The 21,084-nt window shown below is 53.8% G+C and overlaps 1 protein-coding gene and 1 pseudogene across 2 annotated transcripts in view; both read right to left on the bottom strand.

Moving 5' to 3' along the window:
- LOC149347274 (uncharacterized) overlaps positions 1 to 21,084 on the bottom strand; it is an 88,599-nt gene that overhangs the window by 29,399 nt on the left and 38,116 nt on the right. The window lies entirely within an intron of this gene.
- On the bottom strand, positions 14,485 to 16,955 carry LOC149347276 (uncharacterized; annotated as a pseudogene). The gene is made up of 2 exons (XR_016292126.1): positions 16,715 to 16,955; positions 14,485 to 15,034 (listed from the first exon to the last, which is right to left on the bottom strand). The product of XR_016292126.1 is annotated as an uncharacterized LOC149347276 (transcript).

A 21,084-nucleotide genomic window follows, 5' to 3' on the forward strand; every position in this document is an offset into this window, starting at 1 on the left:
AGCCGAGCAGGGTCGCCTCCCAGTCCTCCCGGGTTGGGTTGGGGATGGGGGGAATAGCGGGGTTGGAGGGGCAGGCCCACACCATGTGATAAGTGTCAGAAGACACTGCACTACAGTGTGGGCAGCTGCCGCTAAAGGAGGGGTGAAAACGTTTTAGCGCTGCCGGGCACAGCAATGTATTGGTGAGAAGGCGGAGAAGGAGCCGCTCATCCGCCTTCTTCAGGCCTTTACATGGGCTAGGGTAAAGGCGATGACAATTTTGATAATATGTTGTAATATCTTTGAATGTATAGACCGGATTAAAATCGGGTTCCTGATCGGACGGGGAGGAGAAAACAGCCCGGTGAGAGAGCGCGCGGGCGGCTGCGTCTGCTGCCTCGTTTCCTGCCAACCCCTCATGAGCAGGGGCCCATATGAGGTAACGGTGTGCGGGGTCCGTATCCCGTATGCAATTTTGGTATATTCGATAGGCTAGGAAGGGAGTGCAGCCTTGTTCGACGTTCCGACAGGCCCCTCGCGAGTCGGTGATTATGTATTTTGAATTGGAATGTGAGGCCGCGAGAGCAATCGCGACCTCTTCTGCTTGTATTGCACTGCGGGCTCTGAAAGTTAGGCCGTTAACTGTGTTGCTGTTGTGAACTACCGCGGCCGTGTACCATCCCCCGTGGTGAGGGCCGGAGGCGTCCACGTAGTATACACCTGTTTTGTTGCCATAATATCGGGCTAGCGCTTCCGCTCGTGCCAGGCGCCGACCATTATGGTCTTCATGTGACATGTTTGCTGGAAGAGGCCGCACGTGGAGGGCACGTCTCCACAGTTCCGGGATGCGAAACCTGTCTTCCATTGGAGGGGTGTGTTGGATATGGAGTCGAGCAAGAAGGCGGCGACCCGACTCCGTTAGCGACAAGCGCGTGTACTGGTTTGTAAGGTGCGCCTCCCGGAGTTCCCGGAAAGTATTCACCATCCCAAGAGCCATAAGCCGGCTGTTTGAAGTAGTGATGGGGAGGTCAAGGGCACGTTTAACAATTTTGCGAAGGATGACCTCAAGGGCGTCCTCCTCTTGTTTCCGTAGGTGGAGATAAGGAGTCGAATAGAGAATTCGACTGGTTACAAAGGCGTTTGCCAGCCGCACGGCATCCTTACTTCGTAACCCTCCGCGTTTGTTGGAAACCCGGCGGACCATGCGGCCCACCTGGTCCCCCACCTTACGGTGTTTGGCCAATGTAGTGTTTGGCCGCCTGTGTTTGTGGATGTAGAGTCCGAGTACCCGTATCTCATCACTTTCGCGTATGGGACCACTCTCAAGAGAGAGAGATATTTTAGTTGTGCACTTCTGTGAGGGGCGGAGGTGCACAAATTCCGATTTTTGAGGGGAATATTGAAGACCGCAGCGGCGGGCGTAGCGGTCTACTATCGTCGCCGCTGTTTGCAGGCTGGTTTCAATGTCTCCTGTGCTGCCCTGCGTGGCCCACAGAGTGATGTCATCGGCGGACAGGGCGTGCTGCACGCCGACGACACCACTCAGCTGGGCCGGCAGGTGCATCATGGCCAGATTGAAGAGCAGCGGGGAAAGTACCGCGCCTTGAGGGGTTCCCCGCGTGCCGAGTAGGTAAGGACCATGGTCTCTATCTTGAATTCGAATGTAGGATTGACGATCTATTAAAAATTGGCTTATGTATTGGAATGTACTGAGGCCACAGTCGGTGTGACTTAGGTTAGTGAGTATGATCTCATGTGTTACATTGTCAAATGCCCCTTTAAGATCCAAGGCGAGTACTACCCGGTCATTATGGGGGCATTCGAGGGGGTCAAGGACTTCCCGATTGAGTTGCAGGAGGACATCCTGTGCGGATCTGTGTGGGCGGAATCCGAACATGGTGCTCGCAAAGACTTGTTTGTTTTCAAGATATGTAGATAACCGATCCCGCACCATCGTCTCCATTAGTTTGCCCACACATGAGGTGAGAGAGATGGGGCGGAGGTTATCTGTGTCAATTGGTTTGCCAGCTTTAGGAATAAAAGTGACCAAAGCCGTTTTCCATTCGATTGGCAGGGGGGTGTCCCCGCGCCAAATCGCATTGACGTATTCCAGGAGGGACTGGTATGCCAAGTCGGGCAGGTTCGTCAAAAGCTTGACGGTGACCTTATCCCGTCCTGGCGCAGTGCCCCGTTTCATTTTGGCGAGAGCCGCCCGCAGATCATGGAGCTGGAAAGGTTGATCCAGCTCCGTGTTCTCTCTGCTTGCATAAGAGTACGCAGATCCACGGGGGTCTTGGGCTGTACACAGATACTGGTCCCGAAGTTTCTGTGCCAGTTGAGTCGTGTTGCCAGAAAAAGCGTGCAGGGCTCGGTGCAAATGTTTTTGTGTTTCGGTTCGTGTTTGTGTTGGGTCGATTAGGGCTCGAAAGAGACGCCACGTGTTTCGGCTGGACATTTGTCGCGCGGCCGTGTTGCATCTATCTACCCAGTTGGAGTCGGCGAGTTGGGCCGCGTACTCTGCCGCTTTCTGGGTAAGCTCGGCAATTCGAGCTTTAAGCTTTCTATTGTGTTTCTGGCGTCGCCAACGGCGGACGAGGCTGCGACGGGCTTCCCAGAGGTGTAGAAGGTGGTTATCCACGTCCGTGACCGCCTCTGAGAGCTGGATGTGTGTTTCATGCGAGGAAAGGTCTGCCAGCAGCTGTTGGGACCATGCTGTGTAGCCTTGCGCGGAAATGGGTGTGTTATCAAGTGAGTTAAAATTTTGCCTGAATTTCGTCCAATCTGGGATATGGGCTTGTGTTCTGGGACGCTTGAGGGGGCGTGTGCGTAGTGTAGTGTTAATGATGCAGTGGTCGCTACCGAGGGTCTCCTCGGTGTTGAGCCAGTCTGCGTGTCGTATGTTGCGAGTGAAGGTTAAGTCCGGACACGTATCCCGTGTCACGGAATTTCCTAGCCGGGTTGGGTGGACAGGGTCCGTGTGGAGGGTGAGGCCCAACGTGGACGCAAGCTCCGCCAGCTTACGCCCGCGCGACTCCTCCTTGCGATACCCCCACTGCTGACTGGGAGCGTTAAAGTCGCCCACAATCAGCAGCGGATCGCGGCCCGCTACTCTTAGCGCGCGGCTAAAGAGGTCCGCAAAAGTCACTCGCTTTAGTTTGGGAGAGCAGTACACGTTGAGTATATGCAACGGTGGGTCCCTGCGGCGGACTGGTAGGAGGGTCACCATTACATAAGAGTACTCTAGTTGGAGGTCGAGATCCACTAGGTTGGCTGTGTAGTCTTTGTGAACGAGAAGACAAGACGCGGGATCCTGTTGGAACGTCGTGTAATTTGAAATTGTGGCGCCCAGGCCTGGCTCTTGGAGGGCAACCACGGCTGGTAAGGACTCGAATGTTTCAAGGTAGAGGCGGAAATTGGCCCGCTTAGTGCGGTCCTTAAAGCCTCTACAGTTCCACTGTGTTATTGAAGTTGACATGGCCGAATTGGATATGGCGGAACTCCTTTGATTAAGGTGTCTCGCCATGATTTAAAATTCTTGGGGGGGAGGAGGAGGGATTGGCTGCCTCAGAGCCAGCTACATGCGCCATCAAGGGGGTGATGACGGAAGGAGCGGGGCAGCTGTCCTCATTGTCCGAATCAATAATCAGACGGTTGAATTTTGAAGGGCGGGATACGTCCCTAATGGGTCCCGTCCGACGGAGGAGGCGGGGGTTGTCCGAGATGTGTTTTGAGACCACCGCGGGGACGGCAGATTTGACCTTTGTCAAGATCTGGTCCATGGCGGTCTCGATCATATATCGCAATTTAGAGGTTAAGCGCTCCTCCATCGCAGAGATGGCTGTCACGAGGGCAGGCGAGATCCCCGCGTCGCTCTCCATTGCGTCCGAGTTCTGCGGGCTCGGTGCGGCGGACGCCAATTTTGACTCTAAATTTTGAATTTTGTTGAGCAAAAGCTCATTCTGTGCCCGGAGCACGTCTATCTGTTTTTTGTACTCCGCGTAGAGTGCGGAGACGGTTTCGGGGGAGGGTGAGGGATGGGAGGAAGAGGAGGCGATCTCAGCCCAGCTGCTCACCTGTTTGTCGTGTTGAGGCGCTGATGCCCGGGCGTCGGCAGCGCCAATTGTCTTGAGGGCCGGGAAGTGGCCAGTGTCTCTGCCGCTGGGCGGTGGAGGCGCCGTCTTCTTCCCGGGCGCCGGCTTCACCGACGGTGAAGAAGGTGACGATGTCTTGTGGTCGGTGCCGTGAGCACCACGCGGCGTTCCGCCACCGGCACCTGGTTTTGGATGACTTGGCTGCTTGCCAGGTCGCTGGTTTTTTGGCACCTCTGGGCGTTTAGCCTTGGGGCCATGCACCTTGAGCTGCCGGAATTTTCCCGTGCAGTCGCGGGAGTTGGTAGCGTGGGCTTGCCCACAGACTGCACAGGACAGAGTACATTCATGCGGCGCCTTGACTCCGTCGACGGTCGGCGCCGTTTGGCCACACAGGCCGCACTTTTAATCCGGGGAGGGGCAGGTGTCTGCTCGGTGGCCCACAGTGCCGCACCGCACGCAGGCCGGAATGGTTCTCTTGTACGCACGCACAAGGGTCACCTCAGAGTTATAGTGCACATATCGCGGCACCACTTTTCCCACGAAGGTGAGCGACGCGACGTCGGATTTGCCAAGCTTGCGGATATCGGCAAGCTCTCCAGCACGCCACTGCATCTTGTTTTGGAGGGACTCACTGGTCTCGTGCTTGACCACGGTGATGACGCCGCGGCACACGTCTCCAGTGAGTTTCAACTGGCCGTACATAGAGAGCTGGCCCTTCGGTGATGTTAGTTGAAAATCCCGCAGAAGCTTGTCCGCGACGTGCGGCTCTCGGGTGCCTGCGACGATGAGGTTTTGCTCCCATGTGGGGAGCAGGCTGAGGGATGCTGCGGCCTTGGCGCCCAGGTAGGCCGCGAACGCTGCTCCCAGCTCGCCATGTTGGTAGACATCCCTCAGAGCGACGGTCACCCAGGGCTTCAGGATGATCACGATGTCTTCTGGATGAAGACGCGGCAGTGGCTTTGGTTTCCAAGAGGGTCCCGTCTTAGACTGGGCCTCTCCGTGAAGCGCTGCAGCGCGCGCAGCAGCGTTGTGCCGTGTTGAGCGGCCTGCCGACGTGGCGTCCGCTTTCTTGGAGGCGGCGTCCCGCTTGCGGGAGCGGCGTTCCACTAGTTTGAAGAGCCTCGGGTTCTCGATGGGCGCAGAATCCGGACTCTCAGGCGTTGGAGCTGAGGGAACCTCGGACCAGGCCATGGCGTCCGGGTCGTAACCGCGTTGTACTTTTTGGGCAGCCATCTTGACACGGGTGGGCGACTCACTCACGGCCGAGCGTCGGCGTAGGCGTTAGGCCTAGCGCCGTCGCCACGAGACGCAAGTGAGGATCGGCCCTAAAATGCGTAAATGTTGCCCCACCTGTGTGTGAGTGGTGTCCACAGGTAGCTGTCGACTTCGCGAAGACAGACGCGGCTGCGTTGACGGGGTTCCGGCCGAGGAACCGTGGCTCCAGCCAAAAGTTGGAAATGGCAAAATGATGACTGCAGGGTTGCAGCAGGGGCTGTTGCTGTTTCTGGCATCGGCATGCGTGGGAAGCACTGCGATTCGATTCCAGGCCGCGCAGACAGCAGGGAGGGGATGTGCACGCGAACGATGAACAGAAAAATCTCCATGATGAAGGTGAAAGGGTTAGTGTATGCGGTTGCACAGCCACCGGGCCCACCTGTTAATGCCACGCCTAAAATGTTGGCATGCTAAATAGGCCGACAATGCGTGAAAATGGGACATGCACTTTGTTGCGTCTGTTCAGCCGTTATTTCTGAACAATGAAAGCTCCTCTCGTCGTCGCTCAGAAAACTGCGACCTGTGTTTCGTGCGGACCGACTGCACAGTATGGTCGCTCCCGAAAGTTTCACCTACATTCGAAACCGTCGCCTAAAGCTAATATACGCCTGGCTACCAGCAGGGACCTACGCGTACCGTAAAACTGCCTGCGGTTGTCGTAAAAAAGTCGGGGCTTACCCCTTCACAGACAAGTAAGAGGTGAAACTGTCAGCAGCGTGCCTGTGCCTGGCTCCAGTCTCCGCCAGGAAAGGACGCCTGGCAATCAGGAGTGAGGCGGTGGGCGGCTAGTTCATGGCACCGGTCTCCTTGCAATGCTTGAGACCGGCACTGTTGCGTCGCGGATGAAGGTAGAATGGCCATAGCGGCAGTGGGCAGCGACACTGATAGGGTAGATAGGACACTGATAGGAACACTGAAAACACGGACGAACGCTGCATTGACAACTGGTTTATTGGGAAGGATTTCTCTATGACACGAGCACGACATGAGCGGAGGGCGGCGACGCTGATGAACTCGTGAACGGTATGACGTAAGTCACGAGCGATAGATTTCTCGTGCGCCGAGCCACGATGGCAGCAGTCAAGTGGGTGGTGGTGAAAAGCATTTATTACAGGTTACACAGAGAGGTAGTTTGGGAGGTGACCCCTAGTGCGCCACCCCCCTCACAATACTAGGTGGGGTCCCTATTCCGGGACCCCATTTGACTCTACCGCCGCTCGGGTACGCCGGACCACGGCCTGTTGGGCAGGAAGGTCGTGGCAGCCGAGCAGGGCCGCCTCCCAGTCCTCCCGGGTTGGGTTGAGGTAGGGGGTGAGGGAAGGATTTTTCTGGCATGCCCACACCATATGATAGGTGTCAGCCGCCTCCATACAGTATGGGCAGAGGCCAGAAAAGGAGGGGTCGAAGTGTTTCATGACTGCCGGGCACAGCAATATATTTGTAAAAAGTCTTATCAGAAGACGCTCACCTGCTTTTTCCAGCCCCTTGAGGGGGGTCGGGTACTTGCGGTGAGAGTCTTGATAGTGATTGACTATATCTTTAAATTTTAAAAGGGGTTCGTTGTCCAGATCCGAATCGTAAGGTCATTGCCAGGGGCCCGGGAAGTGAGTGCGCGGGCGGCTGCGTCTGCAGCCTCATTACCTGGTAGGCCTTGGCGGCGGCGGCGAAGACTTTTTAATAAGCAAAAGGAGAGTTTGTAGACCAAAAATGGCCCTTTACATAGGTGGAGTCCTTAGTCCGGGACCCCGCTGGACAAAGCCGCTACTCGCGCCCGTTGGACTAGAGCCCTTTGAGACTCCAGCCCCGAGCAGTTGAGCAGGGCTGCCTCCCATGCCTCTCGGGAAGGGGAAGGATTGGGGGGAAGGGAAGGATTCTTTTGACAGGCCCAAACCATGTGGACGGTATCGGATACTTCCCCACAGTGAGGGCAGCGCCCATCAATTTCGGGGTCGAAATGTTTCACTATTGCAGGACACAACAGAGTGTTGGTCTGCAAGCGCCTCAGAGTTCGCTCATCAGCTTTACTTAGGCCCTTAGCCGGGACCGGGAAAAGCCGATGGCGTTCGCAATAGTAGTCCAGAATTTCTCTGAACCGCAGAAGCGGTTGCACAATCTCCGAGCCGGAAGAGCTTGGATGAGGTGCCCGGTAGGTAAGCGCTCGGGTAGCCGCGTCCACAGCCTCATTACCTCTAACGCCCTGATGGCCTGGAGTCCAAACTATGCGTTTGGGCGAAGGGTCCGACTCCCTCACTGCGCGCTTTAATATACTGTAGGCTAAAGGTGAAATCTCGCCAGCCAGGTAGTGTTGACAGGCTCGACGCGAATCTGTCACGATTACCTTCGAATTCAAGTCCGAGGCGGCAAGCGCAATGGCTACTTACTCGGCCTGTGCTGCATTTCGAGCTCGAAAGGAGAGCCCGTTAACGCATTGATCCTGGTGAACTACTGCGGCCGTGTAGAATCCATTGGGCGACGGCCCTGCCACGTCAACGTAGTATACACCCTGTTTGGATCCGTGTTGGTGTTCGGTGGCCCGGAGTCCAGACTAAGTAGCGGAGCGTAGGATCTCGGTCCCGTGCCGCGTTCCGAAGTATTCGATAAGCTGTGAGGGAGACCCAACACAGCTCGTAATTTCGACAAGCTCCTTGCTAGTCTGAGAGGATATATTGCGCCTGAGGGTGAGAGGCCGCCAGGGCGGTGGCTACCTCCTCAGTGTGAGTTGCGCTGGGAGCTTTGAATGTGAGCCCGTCCACCTGTATTTGTTGGTGTATGAACGCGGCCGTGTACCATCCCCCCCCCCCCCCTACTGCGGTGCGGGCCGGCCACGTACGTATAAAATACACCGTGTTTGTTGCCATAATGGCGGTGGAGGGAACCGCCCGCGCCTGCCGCCGGCCATTATGGTCTTCTTTGGACATTTTTGTAGGAAGGGGTCGAACGTGGATGGCGCATCTCCACATTTCGGGCACTCGTACCCTTTCCTCTGTGTGATGGTTGTGTTGAATGTGTAGTCGGTCCAAAAGGCGACGACCGGACACGGTCTGGGCAAGCCGCGTGTATTGGTTGGTGAGGTGCGCTTCTTGCAGCTCCCGATAGGTGTTCACCACTCCCAGCGCGAGGAGCCTCGCGTTGGAGGTGGAGGTCGGAAGGTCGACCGCCCTTTTGATGATCTTACGGAGCGTAACCTCCAAGACATCTTCGTCCTGCTTGCGTAAGTGAAGGTAGGGGGTCGAATAGAGTATTCGACTCGTAACGAAAGCATGTGCGAGTCGCAACGCATGTGTGCTTCGTAGACCTCCGCGTTTGTTGGAGAAGCGAGGAAGCTTCTGTGCGCATCCACTGACTTATCTTGTTTACCTCACGGTTTATCGTTCAGTGGCAAATTCCGGATAAAATATGAGAAACACAAAGCTGCAGAAAGCTAAGGCTGTCTCAATAGGTGCGTTGAGTATGAAAAAATAGTACCACATACTTTTCTGAACAAAGAAAATGAAGTTATCTTGGTTTCTTGGGGTTTAACGTCCCAAAACAACTCAGGCTATGAGGGACACCGTAGTGAAGGGCTCCAGAAATTTCGACCACCTGGGGTTCTTTTAACACGCACGGACATCGCACAGTACACGGGCATCTGCAGCTTCTCACCACGCTCAGACGACTACAAACAGACACCTACCCAAGCAGAGCCATGTATCACAAAATGTGGCCGAACAGATACGCGAAAGAGTGCGTGTGGTGTGGGGGCTACGCCACAACGTACCACGCCACCTGGGGCTGCGGAAAAAAGCCCTTTACTACCAAAGGTAAATAGCCCTAGTCTAGAGCAGTGGGAGGCCCTCCTGGCTGACTCCGACCCGAGCACACAGCTTATGCTGGTGACGAGGGCCAAGGCAGCGGCGGAGGCCAACGGGATCCTGGACTAGGGAATACCGACCACTGAAGCTCCACATCTATCTATCCCCATCCCCCTACTCCCTAACTCTTCCTTTAAAAAAAAAAGAAAATAAATGTTTTCACTACTACTACTACTACTCAGCGTAAAAATTAGAGGACGCGTAAGCTTGGCCTTCAAGTATGGAACGCGACAGCGTGTTCCTGCGCTGCCGGGAGCCCAAGGAAAGCCATCGCCAGTTCGGCAAGACTTGTGTGGGGAAGTTGATGGAGACCATGGTCCGTTATAGACTGTCCATCTACCTAGAAACGCACAATGGCTTTGCAGACACTATGTACGGGTTCCGCCCACACCGGTCCGCACAAAATGGGCGGTTGCAACTTAATACATAGATTCTTGATCCTGTCCAGCGCCCTAGCTACGACAAGGTGGCCCTCGCATTGGACTTGCGGGGTGCTTTCTACAATGTGACTCATGATACCATCCTCTCCCACCTGTCCCTAGTTGACTGTGGATACAACACATTCCAAGCAATTTCTCACAGATCGGCAATCATATATCCGACTACAAGATAGTGAGTGAGTGAGTGAGTGAGTGAAAACCTTTATTGTCCAACAGAATGAGACTACTTCACCCAGACCTCCCCTGTCCTATATCCTCAGGTGAGGGAGGAGGATCAGGAGAGATCCGGCCGCATGGGGTAGTCGCGTCAGATGCTGGCCAGGATCTTGTATCCCGGCGGCCTCTTCAGCCAGTCGGACGGCGGTGAGCTGGAGTTCAGGGTCCGAGCTCCGGAGCAAGGTCTCCCAGACGTCTCTACTATTAATGTTGTTTGCCCCGCCTGGAGATTGGCTACACTCCCATATTATGTGGTCGAGGGACCCTCTCGCTCCGCACTTCTTGCATTTATCGTCCTCTATTTCTGGAATGATATGTTTCCTTAGAACTGGGTGTGGGTAGACATCTGTTTGTAGACGCCTCCACGCCACCGCCTGTTGATTGTTGAGTGTTATGCTAGGCGGGGGAAAGTGCCTGCGATGTTGTCTGTAATATTCTGTAGTCGCCCGTCTCTCCCGCGATCTGCGAGCGGTGGCCCGTGTTGTGCAGCTCGGTGGTAGAGACCTAGAGCTACCTCGTGGAACGTTTCGTTGCCACGGACAGATTCGTGCGCGGGGGTCCAGATTATATTGATTATTCTATTCAATGTCGCTTGTCTTAAAATTTTGGTAGCGAGGGGAGAGACTCTCCCTCTACTAAAATTTTGGACTGCAGCTTTGCTGTCGCTTATGACGTATTTAGCTTTGGAACCGACGCAAGCTAGTGCTATTGCGACCTCCTCCGCCGTCTCAGTGTTTGTCCCTAGGATAGTTGCGGCAGTGATGGGGCTACCGGCTCCGTTCACTACCGCGACGGTCGTGTACTGACTATGTCTATCGCCTGCTGCGTCTACGTAGGCGACCTTCTCCTGAGGCTTGTCACCGTAGATGCGTTCTATCACCTCTGCCCGTTTTGTCTTCTTCCTTTGTTTATTTCTGGGTGCATGTTCTTAGGTAAAGGGGGAATCCTTAGATAGTGAACATGGCCCGTACCAACTTGGTACGCGAGGGACTCCGCAGGGAGCAATTCTCTCGCCTCTTCTCTTCAATCTGGCCATGATGAAGCTCCCTACCCTGCTGGGTGAGGTCCCGGGCGTGCAGCATGCCCTGTGTGCGGACGACATCACCCTCTGGGCAACACACGGATCGGTTGGAGAAATCGAGGCCAATCTGCAGCAGTCGGCGGCTATTGTGGACGATTATGCCCGCCGCTGCGGCCTTGAGTGCTCCCCGAGAAAATCGGAATTCGTGCACATACGTCCCAATCCAAAGTGCACAACCAAGATTTCCCTCTCCCTGCTTAGTGGCCCGATATCTGAACATGAAGAAATCAGAGTATTGGGACACTACAAACACAGAAACCAGAAGATTGACACCACGCTGAAGAAGCTCCGCAAGGTGGGAGATCAGGTGGGCCTTATGGTCCACCGGGTATCAAACAAACGGGGGGGGGGGGGGGGGTGTTCCGATGCAAAGAATACTGTATTCTGCACCGTACCTCCACCTGCGCAAATGCGATGAGAACGCTCTCGAAATCTCGAAGTGATTCTCCGCAAAATCTATGAGAGAGGTCTCGACCTCCCAATTGCAACATTTACCCAACGTCTCCTCGGCCTGGGGATGACGAACACCTTTGGGGAGCTACGCGATGCTCATCTCAGCAATCAATACTTGCGGTTAAGCAAAACACGTGCGGGTAGCCGCCTACTGACCCGCCTCCACATCAATTACACAACCCAAGAGGAGAAGCGGATATCCATGCCCGAGGCCTGGCGCTTCGCACTAAAGGTTCGCCCCCTCCCCAATAACATGACAAAAGATGCCCATGATGGCCGCCGCCTCGCGCGAGCGCAGGCCATTTCCGAGCAGTATGGTGCTCGACCAGGGGTATTTTACATGGACGCGACCGGTACACACCATGGAGGTTTGTACACGGCTGCCGTCGTCCACTAAAACAACCCAGTTCAGGGCCTCACCTTCCGTGCCCCAGCATTACATTCGCGGAGGAAGTTGCTATCACACTCGAAGCCGCGGATCCAGCGCCCCGAGTCATTATCACCGACTGAAGGGAAGCTTGCCGCAATTTCGGACAGCGACAAATTTGAGGACGCGAACCGGCGTATTCAGCATGCATGGCTGATGGTAGGCTTACTAGTTAATGTAGAGCCTAGCTCACAGCAGGGATTCGAACGTGTGACATATAATCGGGGGAACCGGCGACCCATAATCGGGGGCTCTCTATCACGCGCGGTTCGGTACTCCGCTGATCTTTACTTCGTCATTTGCTTCCTCAGAAAAAAATTCGATTTGCCCAACGGGCAAGGTGCTGGTGGTGTAAAACGTTTATTTATACTATTTACAAGAGAGATATTGCTCCCTTCCCTTACGGCGCGGTTCAGGTGTCCGCCGAGATATGTGAGACATACTGGGCCATTTCCTTTCCTCAAAAACCAATTTACCAATTTATTTACAAATTCCAAATCGTGCCTTCCAAATTTTACACAGATGTGAGTACCGGAATTTCCAAACCCGGCGGACCATCATCTGGGCCCCAGCACATGCGGGGATAGAGGGAAATAAGATAGCGGACGCTACCGCCCGCGCGCTTAACCACCGGGCATCGCCTCTCTCGCCGCCTGATCCGGCTACCGATTTTCCCACCCCACCCCCACCCTACCCGAGAGGATTGGGAGGCTGCCCTGGTCGGCTGCTCAACTCTCCAGGACCAACGAGCCCTGGTGACAAGAGCCCGGGCCGCCGCGGAGGCCACAGGGGTCGCGGACTAGGGATCCCTCCTAGTGATTGTGAGGGCCGGGCCCTTCAGGTCCGGTCCAAGGAATACCTCTCTTGTACATAGTATAAAGAAGATGCCCAGGCTTAGCTTGGTTAAGCCAAGAATGCGTTGCATATTGCGCGGTCTTTTTGCGCGAGGTATTGCTTGGCGGCACTCGATTTTCTCAGCAGCTTTTCCTCCGTGACGTATGGATGGATGGATAGGAGCGCCCCCTTTGAAACGGGGCGGTGGCAACCGCCACCATGCTCAGCCGTCCTTTTTTTTATTTCTTCTTCTTCTTTTTGTTCTTTTATATTTTTTCCCTTTTCTTTTTTAATTTTTTTCACGTCGTTTGGTGACGTCACCACGTTAAAGATCCCCAGGTGGCCGAAATAATTCCGGAGACCAATTTACATAAACCAAAGGAGGAGGAGAAACGAAGTTGGTAGGAGTAGACACCTCTATGAACCCTGGACTATGCCCCTTCGTGGTAATGTGCCATGACACTACCCTTACAAAGTTTTTATTACAGACAACAGAAATAACGTGACGTCACCAAACCACGTGACGTCACGTCACGTCGTTTGGTGGCTGCCCGGCCGCGCCCAAGGGCTGGACTGAGTGATTGCAATATGCTACGCATAATAAAATGTTTTACACCGCCAGCGCCTTGCCCGTTGGACAAATCGGATTTTTTTCTGAGGAAGGAAATAACGCAGTAAAGGTCAGCGGAGTACCGAACCGCGCGTGATAGAGAGCCCCCGATTATGGGTCACCGGTTCCCCCGAGTATATGCCACACGTTCGAATCCATGCTGTGAGCTAGGCTCTACATAAAATAATAAGTCGATGCTGCAACAAGCGCTGAATAGTATGACATCATCCGGGACATTACGCGGCAGACGGTTGGTATGACACGATTTTTTCCGACGCGCGGCGCCTACAACACTACGCCAGCGGCTTTTCGACCGAGCAAGCTGTATACGCTGTGGTGTAATATGCTTACGGCTTGCTGTACATTTTGCGCTGGATTACGATTTCTGTTTCGAAGCGAAAGCTTCCCTGCGCTGGGTAAAGCCAGTTTCACCGTGGCCGCAGGTTTAATGCTCTAGTAGCCTTCATAACCAAAATACATGACACGTTGCCAACAGATAAAGCGAATGAAATTAAGGTGCATAACTGGCCCCCTGGGACAGTGTACACGTCTGTCGTGATTTAAGCTACGTGGCGGTAGTTACAGATGTTGCGCTGCATGCGTTGGCGTTGACAACGTTGTGGCAGAAACGCAGCACTGAAGCCATAGGCCGTCGGCGCACATTGTGTTCACTGGGGTTGGCGGTTCAGACTCTTAATTTTTTTAAGGAAAGGAAGTGCAGATAAAGGGCTCCCTGGGTCAATCGACGCTTGAATCGCGCTTGGAGGTATGTGGGGTGGTGAGAGAGAGATGTGGCCTGCTTGCGTTAACGCTGACAATGTTGTGGCCGGAACGCGCGCTGCTATCCAGTGTCCGGAACGCGCTGAACGTTACACGTCAAGCCGCGTATAGCTGCCCGATACGCCATAGCTTTCACTCTCTAACCAGGTTCAAGAGCAGCTGAACCGCCCCTAATTTTTTTTTAGAACAGTCACGTGTTTTAAAGCACTCAGTATGTTTTAAGTGTGGGCATGCCTTCCGCATCTGTTGCTTGTAGGGGAGTAGAGGGTTCCTGGAGCTGCTTGCATGCGGCTCTTACCTTTGCTTCCGCCATCCGTGAGAATGGGAAATAATGAATGAATGACTGAATGACTGAATGAAAACCCAGGAGGAGCGGGCTCAGACGACGGGCTTCGTCAACTCGTCGCACTTAGAGCGACCGCTCTAAAAGATGCAGGCTTCAACATAATCAGATACGAATGCTTTTAATAAAACCACGCCATTCGCTGCGAGCCATTAGTTCCAGACGAATTTTGGCGTGAAATGGAAATTGTCGCAACTTTGCGCGCTTGCGCAGTCGCCAGTGCGACAACGCCAGCGCCTCGGTTGACGCAGGAGAGCGTGCTCCTGACCGAGGTGCCAGTCACGGTAGCTCTTGCACGCCAGCAGCTTTCCGCAGAAGCCGCGCAGGAAGCATCCGCCGGTCTCGTGAAAGTGCTGTTGCGCCGTGGCAGTGGCTGCATTGGGGAACTGAATCCCACACTTAAATCACAACTGCTCCCCGACGTACGATCCAAGGAGAGAGCCACTCTTCTCTGGCCGTTGCAGTGTTGCAGGCACAGCTGACACACCGGGGCGTAGCGGAGGCAGGTCGGCGTTGCAATCATGCGCGTATACTGTGTGGGTTGCGAGCCGGGTCCGAAGTTGGAAGTTGATTCGGCAACCCCAGCACTCGTGGATGGTCCACAAGCGGCAGGACGTACTGGAGCCACCTTCTGCTTTGGGACATCTTCAGTTGCTGCACGGGGAGCAAAGGGGGTCGGTGAGTCAGTACTACGTCATAGATTTACATCGTGATCACTCAATCGCGCCTACCGTCGCCGGCATGTGTTAAGAGAGTATATATTTGGCCATATCGACACCTTTAAGCGCATCATTTCACTTTTTTCTACGTCAGATGGTGCGATGATAAAGCGTTGCACGTTCCCAGGACTAAGCTGACTCTTCTCAGCCGTTAGTGCTAGAGACCTTTCGTACAGAGCCATGTCATCAGAGCGATTGTCAAGAATGAATCACAGATTGCATCAAGATGTCTTGACAAAAGCCGAAGAATGAAGATGCATAAATTAAACGATTCAGCTGTATACGGAGCAGCAACGGCGTCACGAACTTCGGTAGCGACGGGACGACGGCAAAGCAACGCTCGTCATGGACGCTGGTGGAGCACGGAGCGATGCGGTCGGCCAAAAATTGCTGTTCAGAGGGGATGTGCGCTTATCGTCTACCAACAGATTTCAGCGCTGTGGATACGGGCCGCTTTATCGTGCGGCTTCGCAACTGTGATCAAGCTGCGATAACGGGAAGTGCGGAACGATCCCGATCAGATCATCACGGATGACCAGCTCAAGGAGCGGGAGCTTGACCGGCGCTCCGCTTCATCGTTGTTGTAGAATGCAAGTATATGAAAACCTTTTACGCCAGAGCGTAAACAGCTCGCTCGGTTGAAAAGCCGTCGGCGTTGTACTAGTTGTTTTGAGCACCATGCGTCGGAAAAAAATCGTATCGTGCAAACGGTTTGCCGCAGAATGTTCCGAATGGTTTCAAATGATTCAACGTTTAGTTCAGTGTAGACCGACTAGTTAAGTTAGAGCCTAGCTCACGGCAGAGATTTGAACCGGCGACCTTAATAGGGGGCTGCGTATCATGCACGCTTCAGGTGTCCATCAAGACATGTGAGGCTTTTACGGCGTAATTTCCTTCACTCAAAACTCAAAACCCCGCCACGGTGGCTCACTGGTTATGGCGCTCGGCTGCTGACCCAAAAGACGCGGGTTCGATCCGGCCGCGGCAGCTGACTTCGATCGAGGCGAAATTCTAGAGGCCCGTGTGCTGTGCAATGTCACTGCACGTTAAAGAATCCTAGGTGGTCTAAATTTCTGGAGCCCTTCACTACGGCGTCCCTCATAGCCTGAGCTGCTTTGGGACGTTAAACCCCAATAATCAAACCCAACCAAACCAATTTCCGACTTGTCCATCGGTCAAGCGTCGCGCCAAACGGGCGATGGCGTTCAGTGCACTCCCTTGCAGCGCTGCAACACGCATTGGCGTCCCTCCCTCAAACGCAAAGCTTAAGCATACTCCAAAATTTCCTCTTGCTTCTTTGTTAATGCTATGCCCAAACCACGCCCAAAATATTGGTAAGCTAAATAGGCCTAGCATGCGTGTAAATGGGGCATACACTACACTGTTTATGCGTATTGTTCAGGTGTTCACTCTGAACAATGGAAGCTGCTCTCGTTGTAGTTCAGAGGATGCGACCTGAGCTTGGTGCGGAACGACTGCACACTATCGGCGCTCCCGATGGAAATGACAGGACTACATTCGACCATCGCCGCCCGAAGCACACGCACTCCGGGAGACCAGTAAGCACCTTCGCGTTCTGTAGAACTGCCGGCAGTTGTCTTAAGTCGGGGCTTACCTCCACACGGGAGACGTCAGAGTCGAAGCTGTCGACAGCTTGCCCGTGAATGGCTTCAGTCTCGGCCAGCGAAGGAGTACGGCTGGCAATCAGGAGCGAGGGAGCGGTCTCCAGGCCCATGTCTCCGACCTTCTTGCAGGACTCGGGACGTGGCATATCTGCGGTGGCAATCAAGGCGCAACGACCAACGTGGCAGCGGTCAGCGGTACTGGTGGGGCGGAGAAAGGGCTAGGAACGCTGCATCGAGGCAACCAATCAGCGACGGCTCGAGTGCTACTCGAGAGAACGGGGGCGAGGGCGAGCAACGCGTGATCGATATGACGTAAGTCACGAGCCATGCAAAGGAGGAGGAAATGCCACGTAAGCGCATTTGATAGAACTACAAAAAGAAAAAAAAATTCAGGGGGCACTTTGGCTCTCTAAAGTGCTGCAAGGCGAAAGCGTTTCCTGGCCACTGTTTGCATTTATTTACTTTTTATTTTTCATATTTTGTTTTTTTATTTAATTTTACTCCTTTTCTTAATTTTATTGTTTTGTATTTTTATTTCCACATCTTACTTTTGTTGTTTTTATTTTTGTTTATTTTCTTATTTTCATTTTTTATTTTTCTTCAATCTACTCCTTTTATTTTATTTATGAAGCCCTTGTATTCACTAGATGCGCCTTTATTGATGCTGGAACCTTGAGCCTTTTAAGTATTGACGCCGAAAGGCAGACGAATCTGCCGACGCGTCTGTCGACACGGCTGCCGACGCGTCTGCTAACGACAGTATGAGGCATTAAAGGCTTTCGCCTTAAAAACATTCTTGAAACGCGCGTAACAGTCGGTTTTCCTTATTAGCAAGCGTTATGCGTTCCTACACTAGCAGGGTAGTCTCCGGTGTGCGAGACGAGCACGCTTACTCCGCCATGCCAGCTCGACGATTTGGAATGAACAAAGGCGCGCCTAGTGAATGCGGTGTCTTCGTTCACTCCCATCTTCCTCCCTTCCCGTTACGGCGAGGTTCAGGTGTCCACCGAGATATGCGAGACAGATTTGCTTTCCTCAAAAACCAATTTACCGCCGAGCAAGGCGTACAGCCGAACGGGTGATGACGTTCTGTGGTAGGTAGGTAGGTAGGAAAGACTTTTATTGCTCTAGAAAGATCTTGTGCTAGTAGGAGACGAGAAAGAAGAGGTCCATCTTCCTTTTTCTCACAGGGTCGGTGCCCCTATTCCAGGGCTCCGCTGAGCTTCGCTGCTCGTTGGGCCTGCTGGATCAGACCTTGTTGGCAACCCAGATCGCCGCTGGAGAGCCGGCTCTCCCACTGTTCTGCACTCGGTTCTTTACGAAAAATGTCGTTCTTACTGCATTCCCACGTGATCTGGTGTCACAAAATTCGGCGCATTTTAGGAACAAACAAAGAAAACCGCCGCGCGCACGGCGTCTCGCCGGCGCGAGCCCGACGGGGGTGAGGGAAAGCCCCGCCGAGCGCGTGCCTCTCTCTCCTCCGCCGCGGCCTGCGCCGAGGAGATGAGTCATCCCCGCCGATTATTCTCGAACATGCGAGTCGGTTCTACTGCTGACGGGGGGGAAAGGGCGTAGCCTTGCGTGCACTAAGACACGTCCTCCTCGCCCGTCGGCGTCGGCGCCGCTCAAGAACACGCTCGAAACTTCGAGATGCGACCCCCGACCTCTGACCAATGGGGACGCGCGGCCGGTGAGAAGAGGAAAGGGAGACAGCACTGCCAATGCTGCGTGTATGTGCGCGCCTACTCGGGCGCGAACAACAAACAGACGGGAGAGCGAGCCTATAAAGAAGGCGTTGACAGCTATCAGTCAGTCCGAACCGCCGTTTAAGCTTCGTCGAAGCGCGCCCGTTCGACTCCCGGGGAAAACACCACTCGGCCAGCATCGGACCAACGAGGCAACGTTCGCCAGTCTGCGGGACGGCATCGTCATGGAACTCTGGTCGTCGGACTGCCGCAGTGCCCGGTGAACAAATTGTGTTTTGTTTGTTTACCTCTCTCTCGTGTGTTAGTGCACTTTAGGTGCAATATTGCCTCTGTATTGTATTCTCTCTCTAATTTAACTTTGCACGAGTTGCATCGTTTGTTAATCACTTTGTATGTGCTTGTACTAGTGATTGCGTAATCCTCTGTATCGTATCTTTGCTGCATAAACTTTGTTTTGTTTTGTGAACCTTTGGCTCCGACCCATTCTCTGGCTTGCGACCGGCGAAAGCTGGGCACCAAACGCCCAAAAACCTCTTGTCACTTGGTAGCTGGTCTCCGCTGAGTTTGTCACGCTGAGTCGAGGGCATCTCCTTCGAGTCCGAGACCGCTACCCCCACACGCTCTAAGGGTGTGTGGGAGCTTCCCACGTAAAAGTGCGCGAAGTCTGGGTGACAATATATTCTGGCGTCCGCGACAGGACGTTCGGTGTTTGCAAGCACAGAGAACGGAGAAAGAGCCGGAAGGAGTTTACGAAGAGGTCGTAAACGAGTGTAGCAGCAGAGCGATACCGTGAGGTGCCGCGCTGAAGCGGTTAATGAGGTTCACCGTGGAGAGGTATTAGCTGCCTTGAATGTAGAGTTCGGTCTCCAAATATGAGCTTTAAGGAGCTAAAGGAGCTAGTAGAGGTCGGTCTCCAGATGGGGATGACCGGAGCCGAACTTCGAGAATGGGTGGACCAGGAAAGAGAGAGGGCTCGAGAAGAGAGAGAGAAAGAAAGACAGCGCGCTAGAGAAGCCGCTGAGAAAGAGAGGCAAAAGAAACGAGAAGAAGAACAGAGGGAACGTAAAAGGAGAGAGGAAGAGGCCGAAAGGGCTTTTGAAATAGAAATGGCAATCATTCAGAGGAAGATTGCTGAAATTCGGCGTTTGAACAACGTCAGGAAGCCTGTGGAGCTTACCCCCGTAGAGGCCGGGTGGAAGAGAGAGGAAATTAATTCCTCGGCAACCACGGAAGAGGTTGTAGGTAGCTCCACAAGTCAAAGTTTGGTTGTGGAACAGTCTGTGCCTGCAGCTGCAACCACAGAGAGTGAAGAACAGACCGGAGTGTCGCTTCCTCAGGAAACTGAATGCGTAGCTGCTACCGAGGTAGTAGGCAATGTGGAGAAGGCCAGACTGACGCCTCGGTCAGAGTGTGCCTTAAAGAAGTTGCCTCAAGACGACGAAAGAAGCTCGAGCTCCAGAGACAAATCACTGAGCTGCACGCCTGAGGGTTGCAGTAGAGACCGCGAGATAGAGCGGTCAAATGTCGAAGAGAACGAATGCTCCGAAGTAATCATAGCTGAGGAGAGCGCACTCAGAGAAAACACGGAAACCGTTCCGAGTGAACCCTCGAGCAGCGAGGAGAGCTTTCCCGATGAGGAAGGCGAGGATATTTCTGCCTATGAGGAAGACGAGGAAATTCTTCCCGCTGAGGAAGGAGAAAGTGCAGTACAAGGAATGGAGCACCACTGCACTGAAACTGAGGAGCTCAGAAAAGTATCGGAGAAAGCTGAGGAAGCAACACTGAGCGAAAGTGAGGAGAATGAGTCATCAAGGGCTAATGAGCCAGGCTCAGAATGCCCCTCACAAGGAAGGCTCCAAAAGAAGAAAAAGGATTTGGAAGAAGAAAGCTCAGCCCTCGAAGAACAAAAGAGAGCTGAACCAGTGGCTTCATCGCGAGAGAACACCGCGGATGACGCAATTGACAGTGAACCGGGGTTGACCCGAAAAAGAACTTGGAAGAAAGTAAAAAGAAATGAGTCGGACACCACCAAAGCAGGTGAAGCCGAAAAGCAGAAGCCCTGGAGAAAATTCAGGAAGAAAATGAACAGAGACAGAGCCAAGCTGAAGACAGCCGAGCCGAATGCAAGCGAGCTGCACGAGCACCGCAGCAAGGTCAGAAAGAAGTTCAGAGGAACGAGCCCAGCGTTCAGTAAGGACTCCTTGTGGAGGCGCAAAAGAAAACAGAAGAGCGCGCGCCGAGAAGGAGAACACGAGGAGCGGAGCCGTTATGAGCGAACTGGCGTAAAATTTGCTCGCAACAGACGCGCTAGCCGCAAGAGGAAGGGCTCGAAGTCTGGACACAAAACCAGACAGGAGTACGAGTTGGAAGCGGAGCCAAAACCGCGTTCGCAAGAGAAGCCTCAGCATGAGGCGGAAGAAGACTAGAACGCGCGACAGGAAGAAAAGTCAGAGTCGCGTGCGTAAGAGATCTAAAAGCGTGACTGAAACCTTGAGCGAAACAATCCTGTTCCGAGCCCGCTCGGTAGGCCAAACTTGGAAGTTTAGGCGAAAGTGTGCCTTGTAGTTGCGTGCTCCATGTTTGTAGCCTTGTGTTAATGTACTGCGCAATCGCGGCGTGTTTTGATGGGGATTATGAACATTGCATTGAGTTTT

This window comes from Amblyomma mixtum, chromosome 4, assembly GCF_055824585.1.
Source record: "Amblyomma mixtum isolate Tamu chromosome 4, ASM5582458v1, whole genome shotgun sequence".
NCBI lineage: Eukaryota > Metazoa > Arthropoda > Arachnida > Ixodida > Ixodidae > Amblyomma > Amblyomma mixtum.